This window comes from Urocitellus parryii, chromosome 5, assembly GCF_045843805.1.
Source record: "Urocitellus parryii isolate mUroPar1 chromosome 5, mUroPar1.hap1, whole genome shotgun sequence".
Taxonomy (NCBI): domain Eukaryota; kingdom Metazoa; phylum Chordata; class Mammalia; order Rodentia; family Sciuridae; genus Urocitellus; species Urocitellus parryii.
The window spans coordinates 132046651-132063808 of record NC_135535.1 but is presented as its reverse complement, the minus strand read 5'-3'; the positions used below and the strand labels follow the sequence as shown (position 1 = coordinate 132063808).

Genomic DNA, 17158 nt, shown 5'->3' with positions numbered 1-17158 from the left:
ATACTAGGTATTGGCAGTTATATTTTTCTAATCCACATACTTCACAGAAACACACTGGTCAGCATACCCACTATTTTCCTGAAGGTATACCAGACCCCTACAGACCCCAGAGACCCCACCTACCCACCCCATGCAGTCAGATGGTTGACAGGCATGCCCTACAGAGCCCACTCCTCCATGCATCTCTGTCATGTCCACTCAGGTCTCTCACATACACTGCCTAGCACCAAGCACTGTGCCCACTTTACACCCCATGCCAAAGTGATTAGATATACCCAAGGCTGCAAGTGGAGCCCCCATCCCTCATTCCATGGGGAACTGTTCTATACATCCTCCCTAGGACCCTTGCCCATCAACTCTAGTAGAGGGACCACCATTGAGCCAACAGTGGATTCCAAGCTGGCCCCTAGCCCACCTTCCAAATGTGTCAGACAGGAAGCACCTTGTGAATGGCCTCCTCCTCTGTCCTGGCTCTCTCTCTGTTTTCTCAGGCCCTTTCCCCTTTCTGGGGTGGGCTGGCAGAGGCTTTGGCTAGTGTGTGTGGAATCATCAATAATCTTTAGTGTTATTTTGGGGGAAGTGACTTGCAAGGGAAACATAGTTTCTTCCAGGAAATCATATTTTTAGGCAGAATAAATCTTAGTCACCAGAGGATTTGTCATCTCAATTAGGAATGCATTGGACTGAAAGTAACACAAAGCTAACTATGGCTACATAAATATAGCTTTATCTGGTTCAGATGATGAGGTGCTTGGAGGTAGGTAGCTCAGGGCTAAGTTGTTCATAGACATTGCCAGGTATTATGGTTTGGGTCTGGAATGTTCCCAAAAGGCTTATATGCTTAAAGATTTAGACCCTAATAGAACAGTGTACAGAGGTGAGGCTTTTGACAAATGACTGTATCATGAGGACTCTAACCTCATCAGTGGATCAATCTATTTGGTGGATTAATAATTTGAATGAACTATTGGGAGGTGTTGGACAGTGATGAAAAGATGAATAGTCACCTGAGCTCTCTTTTCAGTGTTCCTTTGGACACTTGTCATTCTCCTGCTTTGCACATGGTCTCACAAAGAATGAGAGCTGAGTCTTCAGCACTTTGGCCTTGGCAGGAATAAGAGGAATGACTAAGGAAGGGAGGAGTCTCAACTGAGGGACCCTTTTTGGTAGGAAGACTGATGCTTCCCTAACTGGAAGCCCTCTCCAGTACTTGATTTCTGCTTATTTATCTCACTGCCAGAACTGTCTTAGCAGGCCACCTCTCATAGGAAGGTAGCTAGAACAAGGAGGGATTGAGGGTATGGGTTAGTCATCCATGCAGTGAGGTCATCTAGTTAGCTTACCAGGAGCATGTCAGCTGCTAGGATGTGACCCAGGAACCATCAGTACACCATGTAATGAGCTTGCTCCCATGCAGTGCTCCTCTCTCAGCCCAGAAACAGCCCTGGCTGTCTCCTTGTGCAGCAAGACATGAAACTGATTCTGACAGGAAGATTTGAACAGTATGATGAAACCTGTCTTACTGCCTCAGATACTCTGAAATAAAGCTACTGTATATGCCATTTTAACTTACTAACTGTATAGATGTTTTCATTAAGATTATCTGATTTTTTTAAACTAAAAGAATCTAGCAAAATATTTTTTTTTAAATTTTGAGTTGTAGATGGACACAATAACTTTATTTTGTTTATTTATTTTTTATGTGGTGCTGGGGATTGAACCCAGTGCCTCATGAATGCTAGGCAAGCGTTCTACCACTGAGCCACAACCCCAGCCCAAGAATCTAGCAAATGTTCTGTAAGACATTAACTCATCTCTTCTTAGGCATATTTATAATCTAATAACTTGATCTTCTTAATTTTGCATAAAAAGAAAACCCCATAGTGCTTAGCATGACATTGCAGGCCATTTGCATTGTGGTCCTTGGCTTCTGTCCTGAGTTATTCCCCAGACCAGTTCCTTGAGCAGTGGGCTTCACCATGTTGTGTGAATGCTTTTCTTTGAATACTCTCTACTTATACAACCTCTGTTTCTTTTCTCTTGTTCTCCCTTCATCCACAAAACCTGGAGCTCTAGAATGCTGCAGTGGTAGGTCATTACTCTGGATAAAGAATCCAGTTTTGCTCTACTACCTTTCAAGGGAGCTAGCAAGTGTTGAAGCACGTATGCAGATGAAATGTTAGAGGAAGTTGAACTGCATGTGTTAAAAAGAGTGCTTTTTTTTATTAGCTACACATGGCATTACAATGATCTTGGCAATTCATACATTTGAATCAATTTCTCATTTTTCTGATTATACAGATTGCAGAATCACATTGGTCATACAGTCACCTATATACATACAGCAATCATAATGTCTATTCTATTCTGCTGCCCTTCCTATCCCCCCTTCCCCTCCCCTCCCCTCCCATCACTTCTCTCTATCCAATCTAATGTGACACACTTTTTTTTTTCTTTTTCTCCTCACAACATCATACATGTATTCTGTATAACGATGAGGGTCTCCTTCCATCTTCCGTGCATCTCCCCTTCTCCCTCCTTTTCCCTCCTACCTCTCTTCCCTATTTAGTGGTAATCTTCTTGTCATGCTCTTCCTCCCTATCCCATTTTGAAACACCCCCCTTATACCAGAGAAGACATTTGGCATTTGTTTTTTAGGGATTGGCTAACTTCACTTAGCATAATCTGCTCTAATGCTATCCATTTCCCTGCAAATGCCATGATCTTGTTATTTTTTACTGCTGACTAATATTCCATTGTGTATAAATGCCACATTTTTTAAATCAATTCATCTATGGAAGGGCATCTAGGTTGGTTCCACAGTCTAGCTATTGTGAATTGTGCTGCTATAAACATTGATGTGGCTGTGTCCCTGTAGTATGCTCTTTTTAGGTCTTTTGAGTATAGTCTGAGAAGGGGAATAGCTAGGTCAAATGATGGTTCCATTCCCAGCTTTTCAAGGAATCTCATTCTGGAGGAAGTTATCTTCCCAAATCGTTCATGTGGTTTAGTAACATTTTATTTGAAGGAAAGTTTTTTCCTGTAATTAAAAAAAGCTTGTAAATGACTGATTTAAAATGTCTAGGAATTAGGTTAATGGGCATGGCATGGGGTGTGGATATTCTGACTTGCTTTGGAGGATTGGTTAGGGGGTTACATTGACTGTGGTTTATTAGTCCTGTGACTTTGAGAAAGGTACTTCTCTGAGCTTTAATTTCCTGATGAGTTAATTTATGGTAATAATGCATCTTTAAAGGTTGTTGTGAGTCTTAGAGTTAATATTAGCTTAGACCTGGGCTCTCTTCTTGCACAGAACCAACAAATCTGACTCTTTTCAGATTATGTCAAATCATGGTGATCATTTGGGTGGATTGGGTCTGAATAGTCTAGTGGTAGCTGCTATTATTTACTGCTAATCAAGGGCAGAAGCATAAGTGTTATCTTTTCTTCCTGTACACATTTTTATCATGTGCTATCTGTGCCTGGACACTTAACTGTGTCCACTGCATTCCCAGACACTTTTTAGGGTCATAGGAGAATCTCAGAAACAGTGTGTGCTTTAGAACTCTGTTCACAGAACTTCCAGGGAGCCACTCAATGTGAAATTTTGTCACAAAGTATACCCCTCTGTAACTAAGAGTTACAGAGGCTGCATAAAGTTGTTAGGTTGAACCAGTTCATTGGGGCCAAGGGAAGCTGGGCAGAGGACACTGTGGAAGTTACTTTTTTTTCTTGAAAATCCTAGTTCCTTTTTATTGCAGGATTTGTAAAATGAACCTGCTGGTTTCAACCATTTTTAGGCCATAGCATATAAAATCCTATCTTTAGTATGACAGATGTATTTCAGCAGATTCTTTATACCCTTGAGATAAAAGGTACAAAGAAAGGAGGTCAGAATAAGGACATGTCTTCTGTTTCCCAGAATTCTCATTGTATCTCTCAGCAGATTTTTCTTGCAAATTCTCTGCCTCCATATGGGTTCAGCATCTTAGTTGCTCACCTGCAGTCTGTCTTGGATTTCTGCAGTTTACTTCTTGCTGGCAGGATATTAGAGGTTGAAAAGAGGTGAACATAAACCTCAGTCTGTTTCATGGTAGTTTATCTAGATTGGATTTTAGGAGTTCATCAAATTTGTTACCACGCCCTAGTGGCCCTTCCTAGTCACTTAAGTGGTTCATGTTACTTTTCCTTTTTTATTTTTTTATTTTTAACAGAGCACTTATTGCTGCCTAGATGTTTGAATTTATTTTTTCTGCTGCTGCTTCATCCCACTTAAATTTTGTTGACATAGAGTCACGTTTTGTTTACTCCTAAGCCTTCAGAGCCAAAGATAGGATGTAACCCTGGAGGTTTCCAGCAGCACTGAGTGAATGTTTGCATGGTATTGTTCCAGATGCTTTATCTCAGCCTGTTGTTTTTCCTTCATTGTCACAGCCACCTTCCAGGTCAAGCTTCTTAGCTCATTTTTAGCTCCCTAAGAATCTGTGTACATTTTGACCACTTTTCTGAAATCCTTCTCTGACTAGCAACCTGTAAATGGAATCCTAACGCTTCTCCTTTCTCGCCTTCATGTATTTCATTTTGTTAGCGTAAGTTCCCATCTTCCTACCTTCGTCTGTTAGAGTTAAAGTGATCTGGCACTGGCTGCTTGGAGTCTCGTCCATCTCAGTGTCCCATTGGTCATCAAATTCTAGATGGTTCTGGCAGGTCAGTACTCTATCCATGCATGCATTTTGCACATGTTATTCCCTCTAGTTGAGAATGGATGGCTGACTCTTGTTTTCTTCTTTAAGTCTTGGGCCCCTTAGAGGGGCTTTTCTGGACACCTTTTTCTTAATCTTAATTATCTCAGTCATTTGGGTATTACATTTTTTCCCTTTTTAGCACCTGTCACAGTTTATAATGATATTGCAGCAATGTGTACAAAAAAATATATTTTTAGAAGACCCTCATTGCTATACAAAATTACATATAAGAGTTTGTGAGGGGAATGGGAAAATAAACAAGGAGAGAAATGAATTACAGTAGATGGGGTAGACAGAGAAGATGGGAGGGGAGGGGAGGGGGGATAGTAGGGGATAGGAAAGGTAGCAGAATACAACAGTTACTAATAGGGCATTATGTAAAAATGTGGATGTGTAACTGATGTGATTCTGCAATCTGCATTTAGGGTAAAAATTGGGAGTTTATAACCCACTTGAATCAAACATATGAAATATGATATGTCAAGAGCTTTGTAATGTTTTGAACAACCAATAAAAAAAGAAAAATATATGCAATTCTCTATGCAAAGAATACAAAAAATAAGTTGTTTGATAAACAATTATGAAAAGACAAAATATTTGCTTTTATTGAAAAGACAAAGTTTCTCCAAATTCAGAGATTTTAAGTAAATTTAGTAAAAGATATAAAACCCAGATGGAAAGAAACTAGTAAGTAGTGGGGAAAGATGCAAAGAATGGTGTAAATATGAGGATATATTTTTGGTATAGAAACTTAAAAAGAGAAAAAGAATTTTTTGTTGTTGTATGAGAAAGAATTTTGTGATAGAGTAAAATTTTTATCTGACAGTTGAATGACTAGATTGCTCCAGAACTTAAAAAAGTATGTATAATATAAAACTAAAGATTTAAGCAAGTCATGGATGGTTTATAAAGTACAAATCTTATTAAAGTTGTATGTCATCAAGTTGGATTAAAGGAAACATTTTTGGGGGGCAGATGAGTACTGCTAAGAGCCATAGCTGAGTAGGAATGATGCATGGCATTTTTGGTTGAAAGGTGATGTGGCAAGCCATTGAGATGATAATGATTATGTTAAGATCTGCATTCAATTGGCTATTAGACCCCTGCTGTCTGCCTCCACCTGCTACTTTGGAGCTCTCTGGGGACTCCCAGAGAGTTCCTATTAGTTGGGGAAGTGCAGTAGGAGGGATTTCCAGAGGAGGGATTTCCAGTTGGTGGGGTGTGTCCCAGGAGAAGGTCTTGTGCATGGCATTCGTGGAAGTTTTGGAAATAAAGTTTGTTCCTGATTGAAAAAAAAAAAAATATATATATATATATATATATATATATATATATATATGTGTATAATACAAAAAGTTCATAAATCTTCATTTTGAAGTTTTTTTCCACTGCCTATGAACTCATACTCCATGTGTTTCTGTTCTCTCAGACTATTACCTCAATAAGAATTTCGTTGCATAGGAATACTTGTCAACAGTTTATTAAGAGGAGCATCCTTTGTGTTCTTACTACATGGTTTTCAGTTTTTAAAACTGCTAGGCTGATTATGCCCCTCCCTGAAACACAACAGACCTAATGACATAGACTAGCTTCCAACCGCTGTTAAAAATGTTCAACATTTGTTGTTATTTTAACCAAGAAAATCATTTCTAAAGTCAGCTTTTGTTGACCCAATGATCTGAATAACAGAGACATAAAATCCTTAAAAGGTTGGTCTCTGCTTACTGAAATACTACCATAAGAAAGTTTCTAATCACCCTTTAAATGATAGCAGACGATTAATGTGGTTGAAAGAAAAAAGATTGTATTCTGTAAGCCAAAAATTATTACTAATCATACTTCTTTTAACTTCCCACCCATGGAAATAGAGAAAAACAAATGTAAGTTAAACTAATTTGGTCAGAAAGAAGAAATTGGAAGGCAGTAGTACCTAGTCAAACTCCAGTTCTCCCAGTTATTTCTTCAGTTTTGGGGATCTGGGATTTTGTATATTATACTTCTCTAGTTAGTGATTCTTCTCCAGGAGTTGGGTCAGAATCTCAGGAAATATTATAAATATCCATGTCCAGGCCCTATTGAATTTATTGAATATAAACCTCCAGGGAAGAGCCTGGGTTTGACAGTTTTTAAAATCATCACCAGCTCATTTTGTGATACCAGAAGACCAAACAATCATCTCTTAATCTCATCTCTTATTTACAGGAACAATTCCCTTTATAATTTGGAGAGTTGTAAAAAAATAAGGCAACAGACAGTAATTTACTAAATACTCCATGTAATTTTCCTAGGCAGTGGCAGAATAAGGACCAGTAAATTCAAAATGCAGCTTGGTTTCATATGTAAGCTCCTTAGCTCCCACATTCCAGTAAGATGGTGTAGATTTGACAGCATGGTTTGACTCTTATCTAATTGGTTGTTTCAGGCAGAAAAGGGTCATCTCTCACTTTATAATTTGTTCTCCCCTCTAGCTTCCCCATACTCACTGCCTAGTCACTGCCAACATGGTTTCCTCAAAACCCGCCTAAAACTGCATTTTAAACATGTTTGCAACTCTGCATCTTCCTTCCCTAAATTAAACATTGTTGTTCCCCAGACCGAATAGCACTTCATCCATACACAGAAACTAAGAAAAATTACAAAAACTAAATTCTTCTTGGTATTTTTTCCTTAATTATCTAATTTCCACATTGGAAAATTATCCACTTTTCACTTTTCCTTCCCAAGCCTTACCACAGAGAGATAAGTAACTTTTATGCAACTTTTCCCACAGCAAAAGATCACCATTTATAGTCAAATGCTTTGTTTTATTTGGGTTTTAAGATTAAATATTATTTCCAAGATTTCTTTTACACTATTTTGGAAAAAAAATTGGTGCAAAAAATAAATTGGACATAGGAAATGTTTTACCTTTAAAAATTCAGTGTTTTCACAAATATTTGCAATTGGTGCATACCCGAAAGCTGTATCTTCTAATACTTTTAAAGTATCAGTATTTGAAGAAAATTCTCAACAGTCCATTCATTTCAACACATTTTCCTGCAGTGAGTGCTTCAGCTTCAAAATATGAAAATGGTCCCTATATATGTCATTATTTAAACAAATGTATTTCAAATAATCTGGAAATAAACTCGGGTAATGTGTACCTTGTTTTGGAATTCCATATTTGCATTGTATGAAAGCAGCTTTTCTGCCATTGCTGTGCTGCTACAAAAGACAGCACTGTGGAGAGGAGAGTAACCATCCTTGTCCTGAACATTTGGAATGGCATCATGAATTAGAAGACTATTTACATAGTACTCATGCTGGTGTTCTGTGGCCTGTTGGTATTGTACCAAGAAATGTATCATAAATCCAAGAAATGCAAGCCAAACATTTTACAGGGTTCACGAATTAGTTATATTTAAATTATATTAAGCCTTTTTTATTTATGCATTTCAATTCCTGCAGAAACCTTAGGCTACTAACTACATACCTTAGAGGTGTGTTGTAGTCATTATCCTAAAGTTCAAGGTTGCATTTCTTCTCAATTAAGAGGGCCACTACTTCCAAATGTCCAAAGGCACAGGCATAATGGAGAGGGGTCCTGGAAAAGTAAGAAGATTCATTAGGAGATCATAGAGCACTTTCACTGCCTAGGGAATCCAAGAGGTGAGACAACCTAGTCAGCTGCAGCAACTGAACCAGGCAGCTCCAAGGTCTGGTATCTTTCAAGGCCAGAATAGTCCTTCACAGACAACCCTGCTAAACACAAGTGAGCTTGCAGAGCCTAAAGGACAACTTGCACTCTCAAAGTAATTCCAGCACTCTGGAGAGGAGTTTTCTCCTGTAAACACTATGAATAGCTCCAAGATATAATACATCATGATGGACCAGAAATCAATGACATTCAGGGAGGTCTTGAAAAGCTCAGTTGTTTCTCAAGAGAACCTTAGGATTCACAGTGAGCCCCAAAGAGGTCACCTTAGATCTCTTCAGTGATCCTCCCACCCACCTGCACGAAATGGCTGGCTAGTATTAGCGTGGCCAGTGTGGCCAACGGTTCCTGGAAGTCCTGCCACCTGCTCTCCAAACAACCCTGGACTCCTCCGACCAGATAGGTGGACGTTTGGGATATAAGGTGGTAAAGGCAGTACTGGAAACAGAACTGGAGGTGTGACAAAAAAGCATGATGTGTTTGAGGTTTCATTAAGTGTGAAATCTCCCAGTGACTGCTATCCTCTCTCAGGGGAAGTAAGTACCTGCAATTAGTGCAAAACTTGCAGGAAATCCACACTTCTTGGCAAATCTGGTTATGAAGATGGTTGGCTGCTTAAAACAACACTGAGTAACCCTTCAAAAGTTGATGAGTGTATATAACTGGAGCATACAAGAAATAAGGAAAATCCTTTGAAGAGTGAAAATGGCACCCCTAAATACTCTAGTGTGAGATAACATTAGAAACAAAACAGAGAAAGAACAAGGAGCCATCTTGCCATTTCAAAATGTCCTTGTAAGGGTCCTCAGTAGAGAACATATATACATAGGTCTACACTGATGCAAATGGATTACAGACTGTATTCAAAGAGTTATTTTTGCCCTTACATTGCAATATTATGGGAAACGTTGTCTCATGCTGCACTTTTCTACAATGTACATAACATTTAAAAATGTGTACATTGAAACAAAGGGCTGGTACAAAATTTTGTGATTTAAATCACTTTTAAATAGTCAATCAAGCATTCTATAGGATGAATTTTAAGTAGCTGGGAAGCAGGCTAACGTTTTGTTTGGCTGCTCAATAAGACCGCCTGGATGCGAGATGTCTCCAAGGTCTATAGATCCCAGGTGTTGAGGAGCCTATGAGCGCAGGAAAGTCAAGCACCTGGTGAAAGGAGAGTTGGCCTCCTTTCTCTCCTCCTGCCCTGGGCTCAGTGGGAAAGGTGGAGGAGCCTTCTGCCTTACTGGCCCCCCTTCCCTGATCAGCACCCTGTCCCCAGGACCCCTAGTCCTCTGGACATTATTACATGTTTTATTTGTCTCTATCACCTACTCCAGCTTCTCATAAATGATGATGTTATTCACTTTTTCTACATTGCCCACAAATGCAGCCCTATGGATCCTGGTTTGAGCCTTATACCTGAAGGCTCTTTTCCACAGGCTCCAGACAAAAGACCTGTTCTAATGAATTTAGAGGCCATGACTAGGCCTCACAGCCCCCTGCTCTGTATTCTGGGGCTTTTCAAGACTTTTCAAACACAGAATAACCAACCTACTTTCACCAGGTACCTAGTTGTGGCTGAGGCACTCAGTGGTCAGGTAGCAACTGACAAATGAAGAGTGGTTACTCTGCGCAACAGAGATACAGTGGGCTTCAAGAGCCACACCCATCTTGGAACCCTGGGATGAGGGCTTTAGTTATCTTGCTGCCCTCCTGGCCAGCCAGGTTAGGTGCTTGCTGACTTCACAGGATCATGAAACCACCACCCATCTGCATGATGGACAGCAACTGAGCGGTAAGTCAGCATGGCCAAGGGCCCCTGGAAGGCCCACTGCCTGTGCTCAGTCAGCACTGGGCCCTTCTGCCAGGAGCTGGTGGAGGTTTTGGAAGTTGGAGGGGAAGGCAATAGAAGCAGAACTGGAGGTGCAAGACTCCAGGTCCCTTTGTAGGAGAGTTCCTCTTTGCTGTACAAGACCAAGTGAGTGGGGCTTGCAGTGGAGTCTTACTTAGAGCTGGATGAAACCAAATACCTTCTGATAGCAGTCCAAGGATCCTGTGTGAAGTGCAATAAGTTCTTTCTGAGCTCCTGGAGAGCCAGTAAAAGGTGCCACCAAGATTCATCAGGATCAGGGACCCAGGAGAGGTCATTTTTGAGGATGACCACAGAAGCCAGCAGAAAACCTCATGTATACTGGACACTACACCCCACAAAACACCATCTACCTCCTGTGTGCCCAGGTTCAAGTATACTGACTAGTGTGACCTGTGTACTCAGAGACGGGTGCAGCCATGTACCACTCTGCCCCATGGGCCACCCAGTATCACATCAAATAAGTTAAAATACTTCTAACTTACACTGCCACACCTCAAAACCTCCCAAATATACACTGGTACCACACCCTGGATTTGACAGCTCTGGATACATGGAGTTTCTCTGCAGCAGAGCACACAAGACTGTACCTCCTAACATGGTATAACCAGGCTGCTTATTCACGGAAAATCAGGGGCCCTCTCCTCTGAACCAACAGGAAGCTAAGAGGGACCTGAAATGAAAAGGTTGAGAATTTAGAAAATTCGTAGTTAAAATGTTCAGTGAACTAAAAGAAGATGTAAGGAATTTAAAAATACAGGAAGTAAAAGATGATTTCAAAAAGAAATTCTGAAGAAGAATCAAAGAGAAATCCTGGAAAGATGGAGGGAGCCTCCTAGAATTGTTTTAGAGGTGAGCTGGTGTGAACACTATTGCCACACCCAGAGAAACATAGACTTAAAGCTGAAGATTGGTGGGCATCTTCTATAGGTCCCAAATTCTGGTGAAATCCAAACAAGCAAGACTCAATAAGAAATTTTTCCACTTTGGCTTGGATATTACATAGAACACTAATATCAATTTTGATCTTACATATTACTTTTTATTTTGAATCAATAAATGTTCATCTTTTATCAATATTATATGCTCATCAATATTTGATTGTATTCTTGTAATGTTTTAAAGATTAACTGGAAACCATTCTATTCTTGTTTTCCTAGGTCAGATGTACATTTGCTCCTCTTAGTCCCTCTTTCCCCTCTAACATTATCTGCCACTAATACAAATTACTCCATCCATCTTTTTTTTCTTTTTAACTTGGTTTTTATTATTATTTTTTCTTTTGTTCTTTCTGTCCATTTAATCTCTACTTTTCTTTTCATCTCCTATATAATGTAACAGTAATTTTACTATCTTTAATGACTCATTTCCCAACCTACTCCAGAATGTTACTACAATTTTATACCCAGAATATGAGAACAGTAGAGAATTTTTTCATGAAGTTCCACTTGACCTAAGGTTTATTAGTGTATGAAGTTTGCTCTGAAGATACTAAGGTATAGTATCTTCTTTCAGTGATGCTGAGATTGGGAACAGCAGATGATACATGTTGAATGAGAGTATCGATACCTGGATATTCACCCAGCCCAGGGCATTTATACAAAGAAGCTCACTAAATTGTCTCTGGTTTAAAAGTACAAGTAATAACCAGGTGTGGAGCTCATGCCTGTAATCCCAGGAGCTCAAGAGGTTTTTGCACTAGGATCACAAGTTCAAGGCCAGTCTGAGCAACATAGTGAGGTGCTAAGCAACTTAAGGAGACTCTGTATCAAAATAAAAAAAAAATAACTAGGATGAGGCTCACTGGTTAAGCTCCTGGTTTCTATTCTTGGTATAAAAAAAGTAGAGGTAATAATAATCTCAGAAGATGGGTACACACAAAAATAATATGAAAAAGCAAGTGAACCACCACTTCAAACACCCACAACACTTCAACAACTGATCCCATTGACACCACAGTAATGAAAATGTTGAGAATTTAGAAAATTCATAGTTAAAATGTTCAGTGAACTAAAAGAAGATGTAAGGAATTTAAAAATACAGGAAGTAAAAGATGATTTCAAAAAGAAATTCTGGAAAAGAATCAAAGAGAAATCCTGGAAAGATTCAGTAAACCAAATTAAAAATTGAGTGGAAAATATCACCACTAAATTAGACCACTTTGAAGACAGATTCTCAGGCCTTGAAAGCAAAGTATGAAATTTTAAAAATAATGTCAATAGTAAAAATGTTAAGAGACCATGACCAGAATATTCAAGATATTTTAGATAACAAAGGAAGAATCATTGCCATAGATGAAGGCACCCAAATACAAAATATAGAAATGCACACACTTCAACAAATATAAAAAAACTTCAAAACATTTAAGAATGAGATGGAAATCCAAATATAGAGCCTCTTAGAACACCAAATAGGCAGGATCAATAAAGATCTTCTCCAAAATACAATATAATTAAAATGTCAGGATAAAAAAGAAAGTCACATTTTGAAGAAAAACAGAATTTCAAATGAATTCACAGTTCAAATCTTAAAAAAAGCAGGGAGGGTTTGGAATCATATATACCAACCAAGATTAACATATCCAGCAAATTTTTCTTCAGAATTGAAGTGAAATAAAAACCTTCCATGCTGAAAGTGAAAGAATTCATATAAGCAAAAAGCTTGCACTATGAAACTTAATGAAATAGTCCATGCAAAAGAAGGAGAAGAATCAGAGCCAGCAGAGGGATGAATTCCCTAGAATAGTCATCTAAAGGGGAATCAAGTCTGAATCAAGCATTAGAAATAAATGAAAATGGTTGGAAATAAAAATCATTCTCTGTATATTAACAATTAATGTAAATAAGAATCCTTTGCATGGCTTGTGCTTTGACCCTGAAATTCTACAATCATTACCACTAAGAGTTTGCTAACACAAATGCAAAATTGTAAGACCAAACTGACAGGGATTCCAAACCCCATTACTCCTCTGAGTACTATAAGGCAATTCACTGCAGAAAGCAATGGGAGCTCAAGGTGTGTGAACTTTACCCTAGTGGCCCCAAGGTCAGGGGTCAGGTACCCTCCTTACTCAGAGTAGATGGTATCTGCTCTACATGGTCCTGCTCTCATATTCACCTGCTTCATGCCTACAGGTTCTGGCCGTACCCTCTCAGACTACTTGTCAGTGTTGCAAGTTTCTCCTTCCTGGTGACTCTGGGGCCCAGGTTTATGAAGCTTGCTGCAATCAGTCTGTGGGTACTAGCAGCCTCTTCACTGGTGGTCACTGTTTCCCAAATACTCTGTGAAACTGGAGTATGCTGAGTTGAAAAACCTCACCTGGACTCTGACATAGCCTTGCTCAAACATCTATTTTTCTCAAAGGAAAGAAAATTATAAAATATTTTATTCATTTACACTTTTAATTGTGAGAAATACTGTGTATTTTGTGAATGCATGTACTGACATACATTTCATTTTATTTGGTGATACTTGTTCATGTATAAGAACAATAAATCCAAGAAAGTAAATATCTTTATATCAAACAGTTTAAGTCTGACAGGATGTATTCTCACAATGGGTTGGATCACAACTTTTGCACTTGACATTTGAGTGCTTGTATTTAAACATTTGTTTTTCTTCATTAATAAGCCAGATGTTTGATGCATTCTAAATAGCATGGAGTTTTCCAGAATTGTATTATAAATGTATACAATATGTCTTCCAGCCCAGAATACACTAATAAGATGGTATTAGGTATTAGAACTTTTCTCTGAACTCCTCACTCTATAACCTCAGTTCATGGAGAATATCCCCGTAGGAAAACAAAAACCTGTAGGAATTTCCTTAGTGACATATTTGCCACTGGGCAAAGACACTTTGGTAAATATTCCAGTGCACATATACTGTTAGGAAGTCCTAGAAACTGCAGTAGTGATTATTCACAGTGTGTGTAGAGTTAGGCTTTACAGTTTCATTTGCATCTTTTATGATAGCATGCTCCTGTGTGTGTAATTTACTTGATTCATTAACCATCATCCATAAAGCCATTCCCCTACCCCAGTGCAACTGAAGAGCGGAACTCCCTGATAAGGGAGTACCTTGGCTTGAAGGCCAGACTTGCCTCAGAAGGGGCTGGTTTTGCCCAACACTTTTGGCTGCAATGGGCAGTGCAAATATCCCAAGTGGTTTTGCAAAGCACTGGGCCACCTGAGATGGTGCTTCATACATCATCATGTCAAACAGAACATGTATTACTTGCTCTGGAATCTAGCATTCTCCTTGAGAGACTACTTACTGCATAGGCTCAGGAGGAGCTCGGGAAACTAGTGCCCTGTGAAAGGAATACTCTTTGGCTTGCTTAAAAACTTCTGCAAAGTCAAGAAGTCACTGTTGTGTTTGAGTGGACACATTTCTAGAGTCAATGAGAGCTGATCCCCTCTCCCTCCCTTTCCTATAAGAGCTATGAGGAAAATTATTTTGAGCTATGAATTTTCAACTGCCAATGAACCCAGAAAATGATTACAATTTTTTTTTTTTATTGATCAGTTTACATTTTGTTTAAAGTCTCAAAGCAGAACAAGAAGGGTTGAGAAAGAGGGAGGAGGGATGGGAAAAAAGGAGACTTTAGAATTGCTGGAACCAAATTGACCAATGTGCCAGGTGCAGTGGTGCACACCTGTAATCTCAGCAGCTTGGGAAGCTGAGGCAGGAGGATCACAAGTTCATAGCCAGCCTTGGCAATTTAGCAAATCCCTAAGCAAATTTGGGAGACCCTATCTCAAAGTAAAATATTGAAAACAGGTCTGGGGATGTGTCTCAGTAGTTAAGTGACCCTGGGTTCAAACCCCAGTACCAAAAGAAAAAAAAAGTAATTGATCAATTATATATATATATATACACAATTAATAAATTTACACACAATTAATAAATTTAATCTGTATCTATATCTATAAAGCAGTAGTTTAAAAACACTTCAAACAAATTGAAGGAAGACCAGAAGAGTTGGAGTATGAGACAAGGGGTAGTAGGAGAATAGGGAAAGGAATAGTACTGGGGACTGAAGTGTTGTATGATTATGTAAAAGGTAAATTCCAATATTATGTATAAGACATTAATTAAAACATTCAGAAACCTCTTCCCAACTTGTGGTTATTTCTTTCTTTTTACTACTATTGTAGTTTCATGCTGAGAGCCATTAGCCAAGTAGGTATGACAATTTCCTTGCCAGCGTACCCCATGTTGCTTAGTGGAAGGATTCCTGGAAATGGACTTGCCTTGGACATTTGCAGTGACATTGCATGTATGTTTGAGAAAGGTGACCCTGCTCAAGGACCAGGGTGGATCCGGGTTTAGGGAGGATCCTACTGGATTAGGGGGGTTCCAGGTTTAAGGTGTACCCTGCTGGGAATAGGGTGTATCCTGCTGCCTCAGGCACACCTGTTCCTTGAGTTCCCCTTTGAGTTCTCAGGGGATTCAAAAAATATTTGGGATTCGGAGCCTGGTGGAGTACATGGAATTTTGCCCAGAACGTGGATTTCCCCAGAACGTGTGTGGAGTGCTGGTTTGAGTTTGGGAATAAAGAGTTGCTGTTTGAATCTACAAGGCTGTGAGTGGCTCGTGATTTTGTGCCCAGCCAGACTGCGGAAGTTTCACTTGCCTTCTTTTTTTTTTTTTTATTGGATTTTTTTTTTTATTGGTTGTTCACAACATTACAAAGCTCATGACATATCATATTTCATACATTAGATTGAAGTGGATTATGAACTCCCAATTGCCTTCTTTTTCCCCGTAATTAAGACTGATAAGAAACTGGGTTGTGGCTTAGTGGTAGAGTGCTTGCCTAGCACGTGTGAGGCCCTGGGATTCATCCTCAGCACCATATATAAATACAACAAATAAAATAAATGCATTGTGTCCATCTACAAGTAAGAAAAACATTTTTTTAAAATATTGATACGCTGTGTGTAGTGGTGCATGCATGAAATCCTAGGGATTACCCAGACTGAGGCAGGAGAAGTCCAAAGTATAAGTATCCTGGGCAAATTATTGAGAACCTCTATTAAAATAAAGAAACTGAAAATAAGACCTGGGACTGTTCTTCATAGCAGGGTGCCTTGGGTTCGATCATTACTGCAGAAGGAAAAAAGATTGAGAGCCACAAATTTAATAATTATTTGAATTTTTATCAATTTATTCCTGATATTACATTTCCAAAATCATTCACTTCTTTCATTGTTAGTAATATTTTTGATACTTTAAATATGGAAATACTTTTGTCACTCTTGCTCATCTCTTAACATAAATACTAAGATGTCTTATTTTAAATCTGTCAGATTTTTGTACAATACCTGCTGTGTCTTCTGACTCATCCTGTAGTGGTCCTTAAACTGGTATACCTGTGACTAAGAATTTCTTTTTCAATATTCTCTCTGAGTGGCTTCATACAGGGGAAGAATTCACTAATAACTTTAGCTAGATATTTCATGACCTCTCCATCCTTTCTGGAAATTCAAATTCTCTGAGCCTTCCAAACAGAGAGCTGTAACCTGTCACAAATGAAAATATTCCTCCTGGTGTCTGTCTGCAGCACGCGGGTGCTCAACCATTTGCCAAATTCTCTCTTGTTCTCAGGGGCCCCTATTTCAGCTCTCTGTGTCACAGGAGACAGAAAGCAATGACCTAAAAAACCAAAATGTTGGACTTATGTTCCCTTTTTCTGACTCCCAAGGAGAACACTGAGAATTTGATATTTTCTCCTGATCATACCAGATTGTGTCCACTTAAGAACAGGCTGTTATGGATACTTGTTCTTCCCCACTTTCAATTAGGCTGTTCTTATTTTTGCACTCTGTACTGATTTTGTCT

The 17158-nt window shown here is 39.0% G+C and overlaps 1 pseudogene; it reads right to left on the bottom strand.

Annotated features, from left to right (window-relative positions):
- LOC144255051 (neuropeptide Y receptor type 4-like) overlaps positions 1–14524 on the bottom strand; it is a 56574-nt pseudogene extending 42050 nt beyond the window's left edge.
- Positions 14525–17158: the final 2634 nt, after the last annotated feature.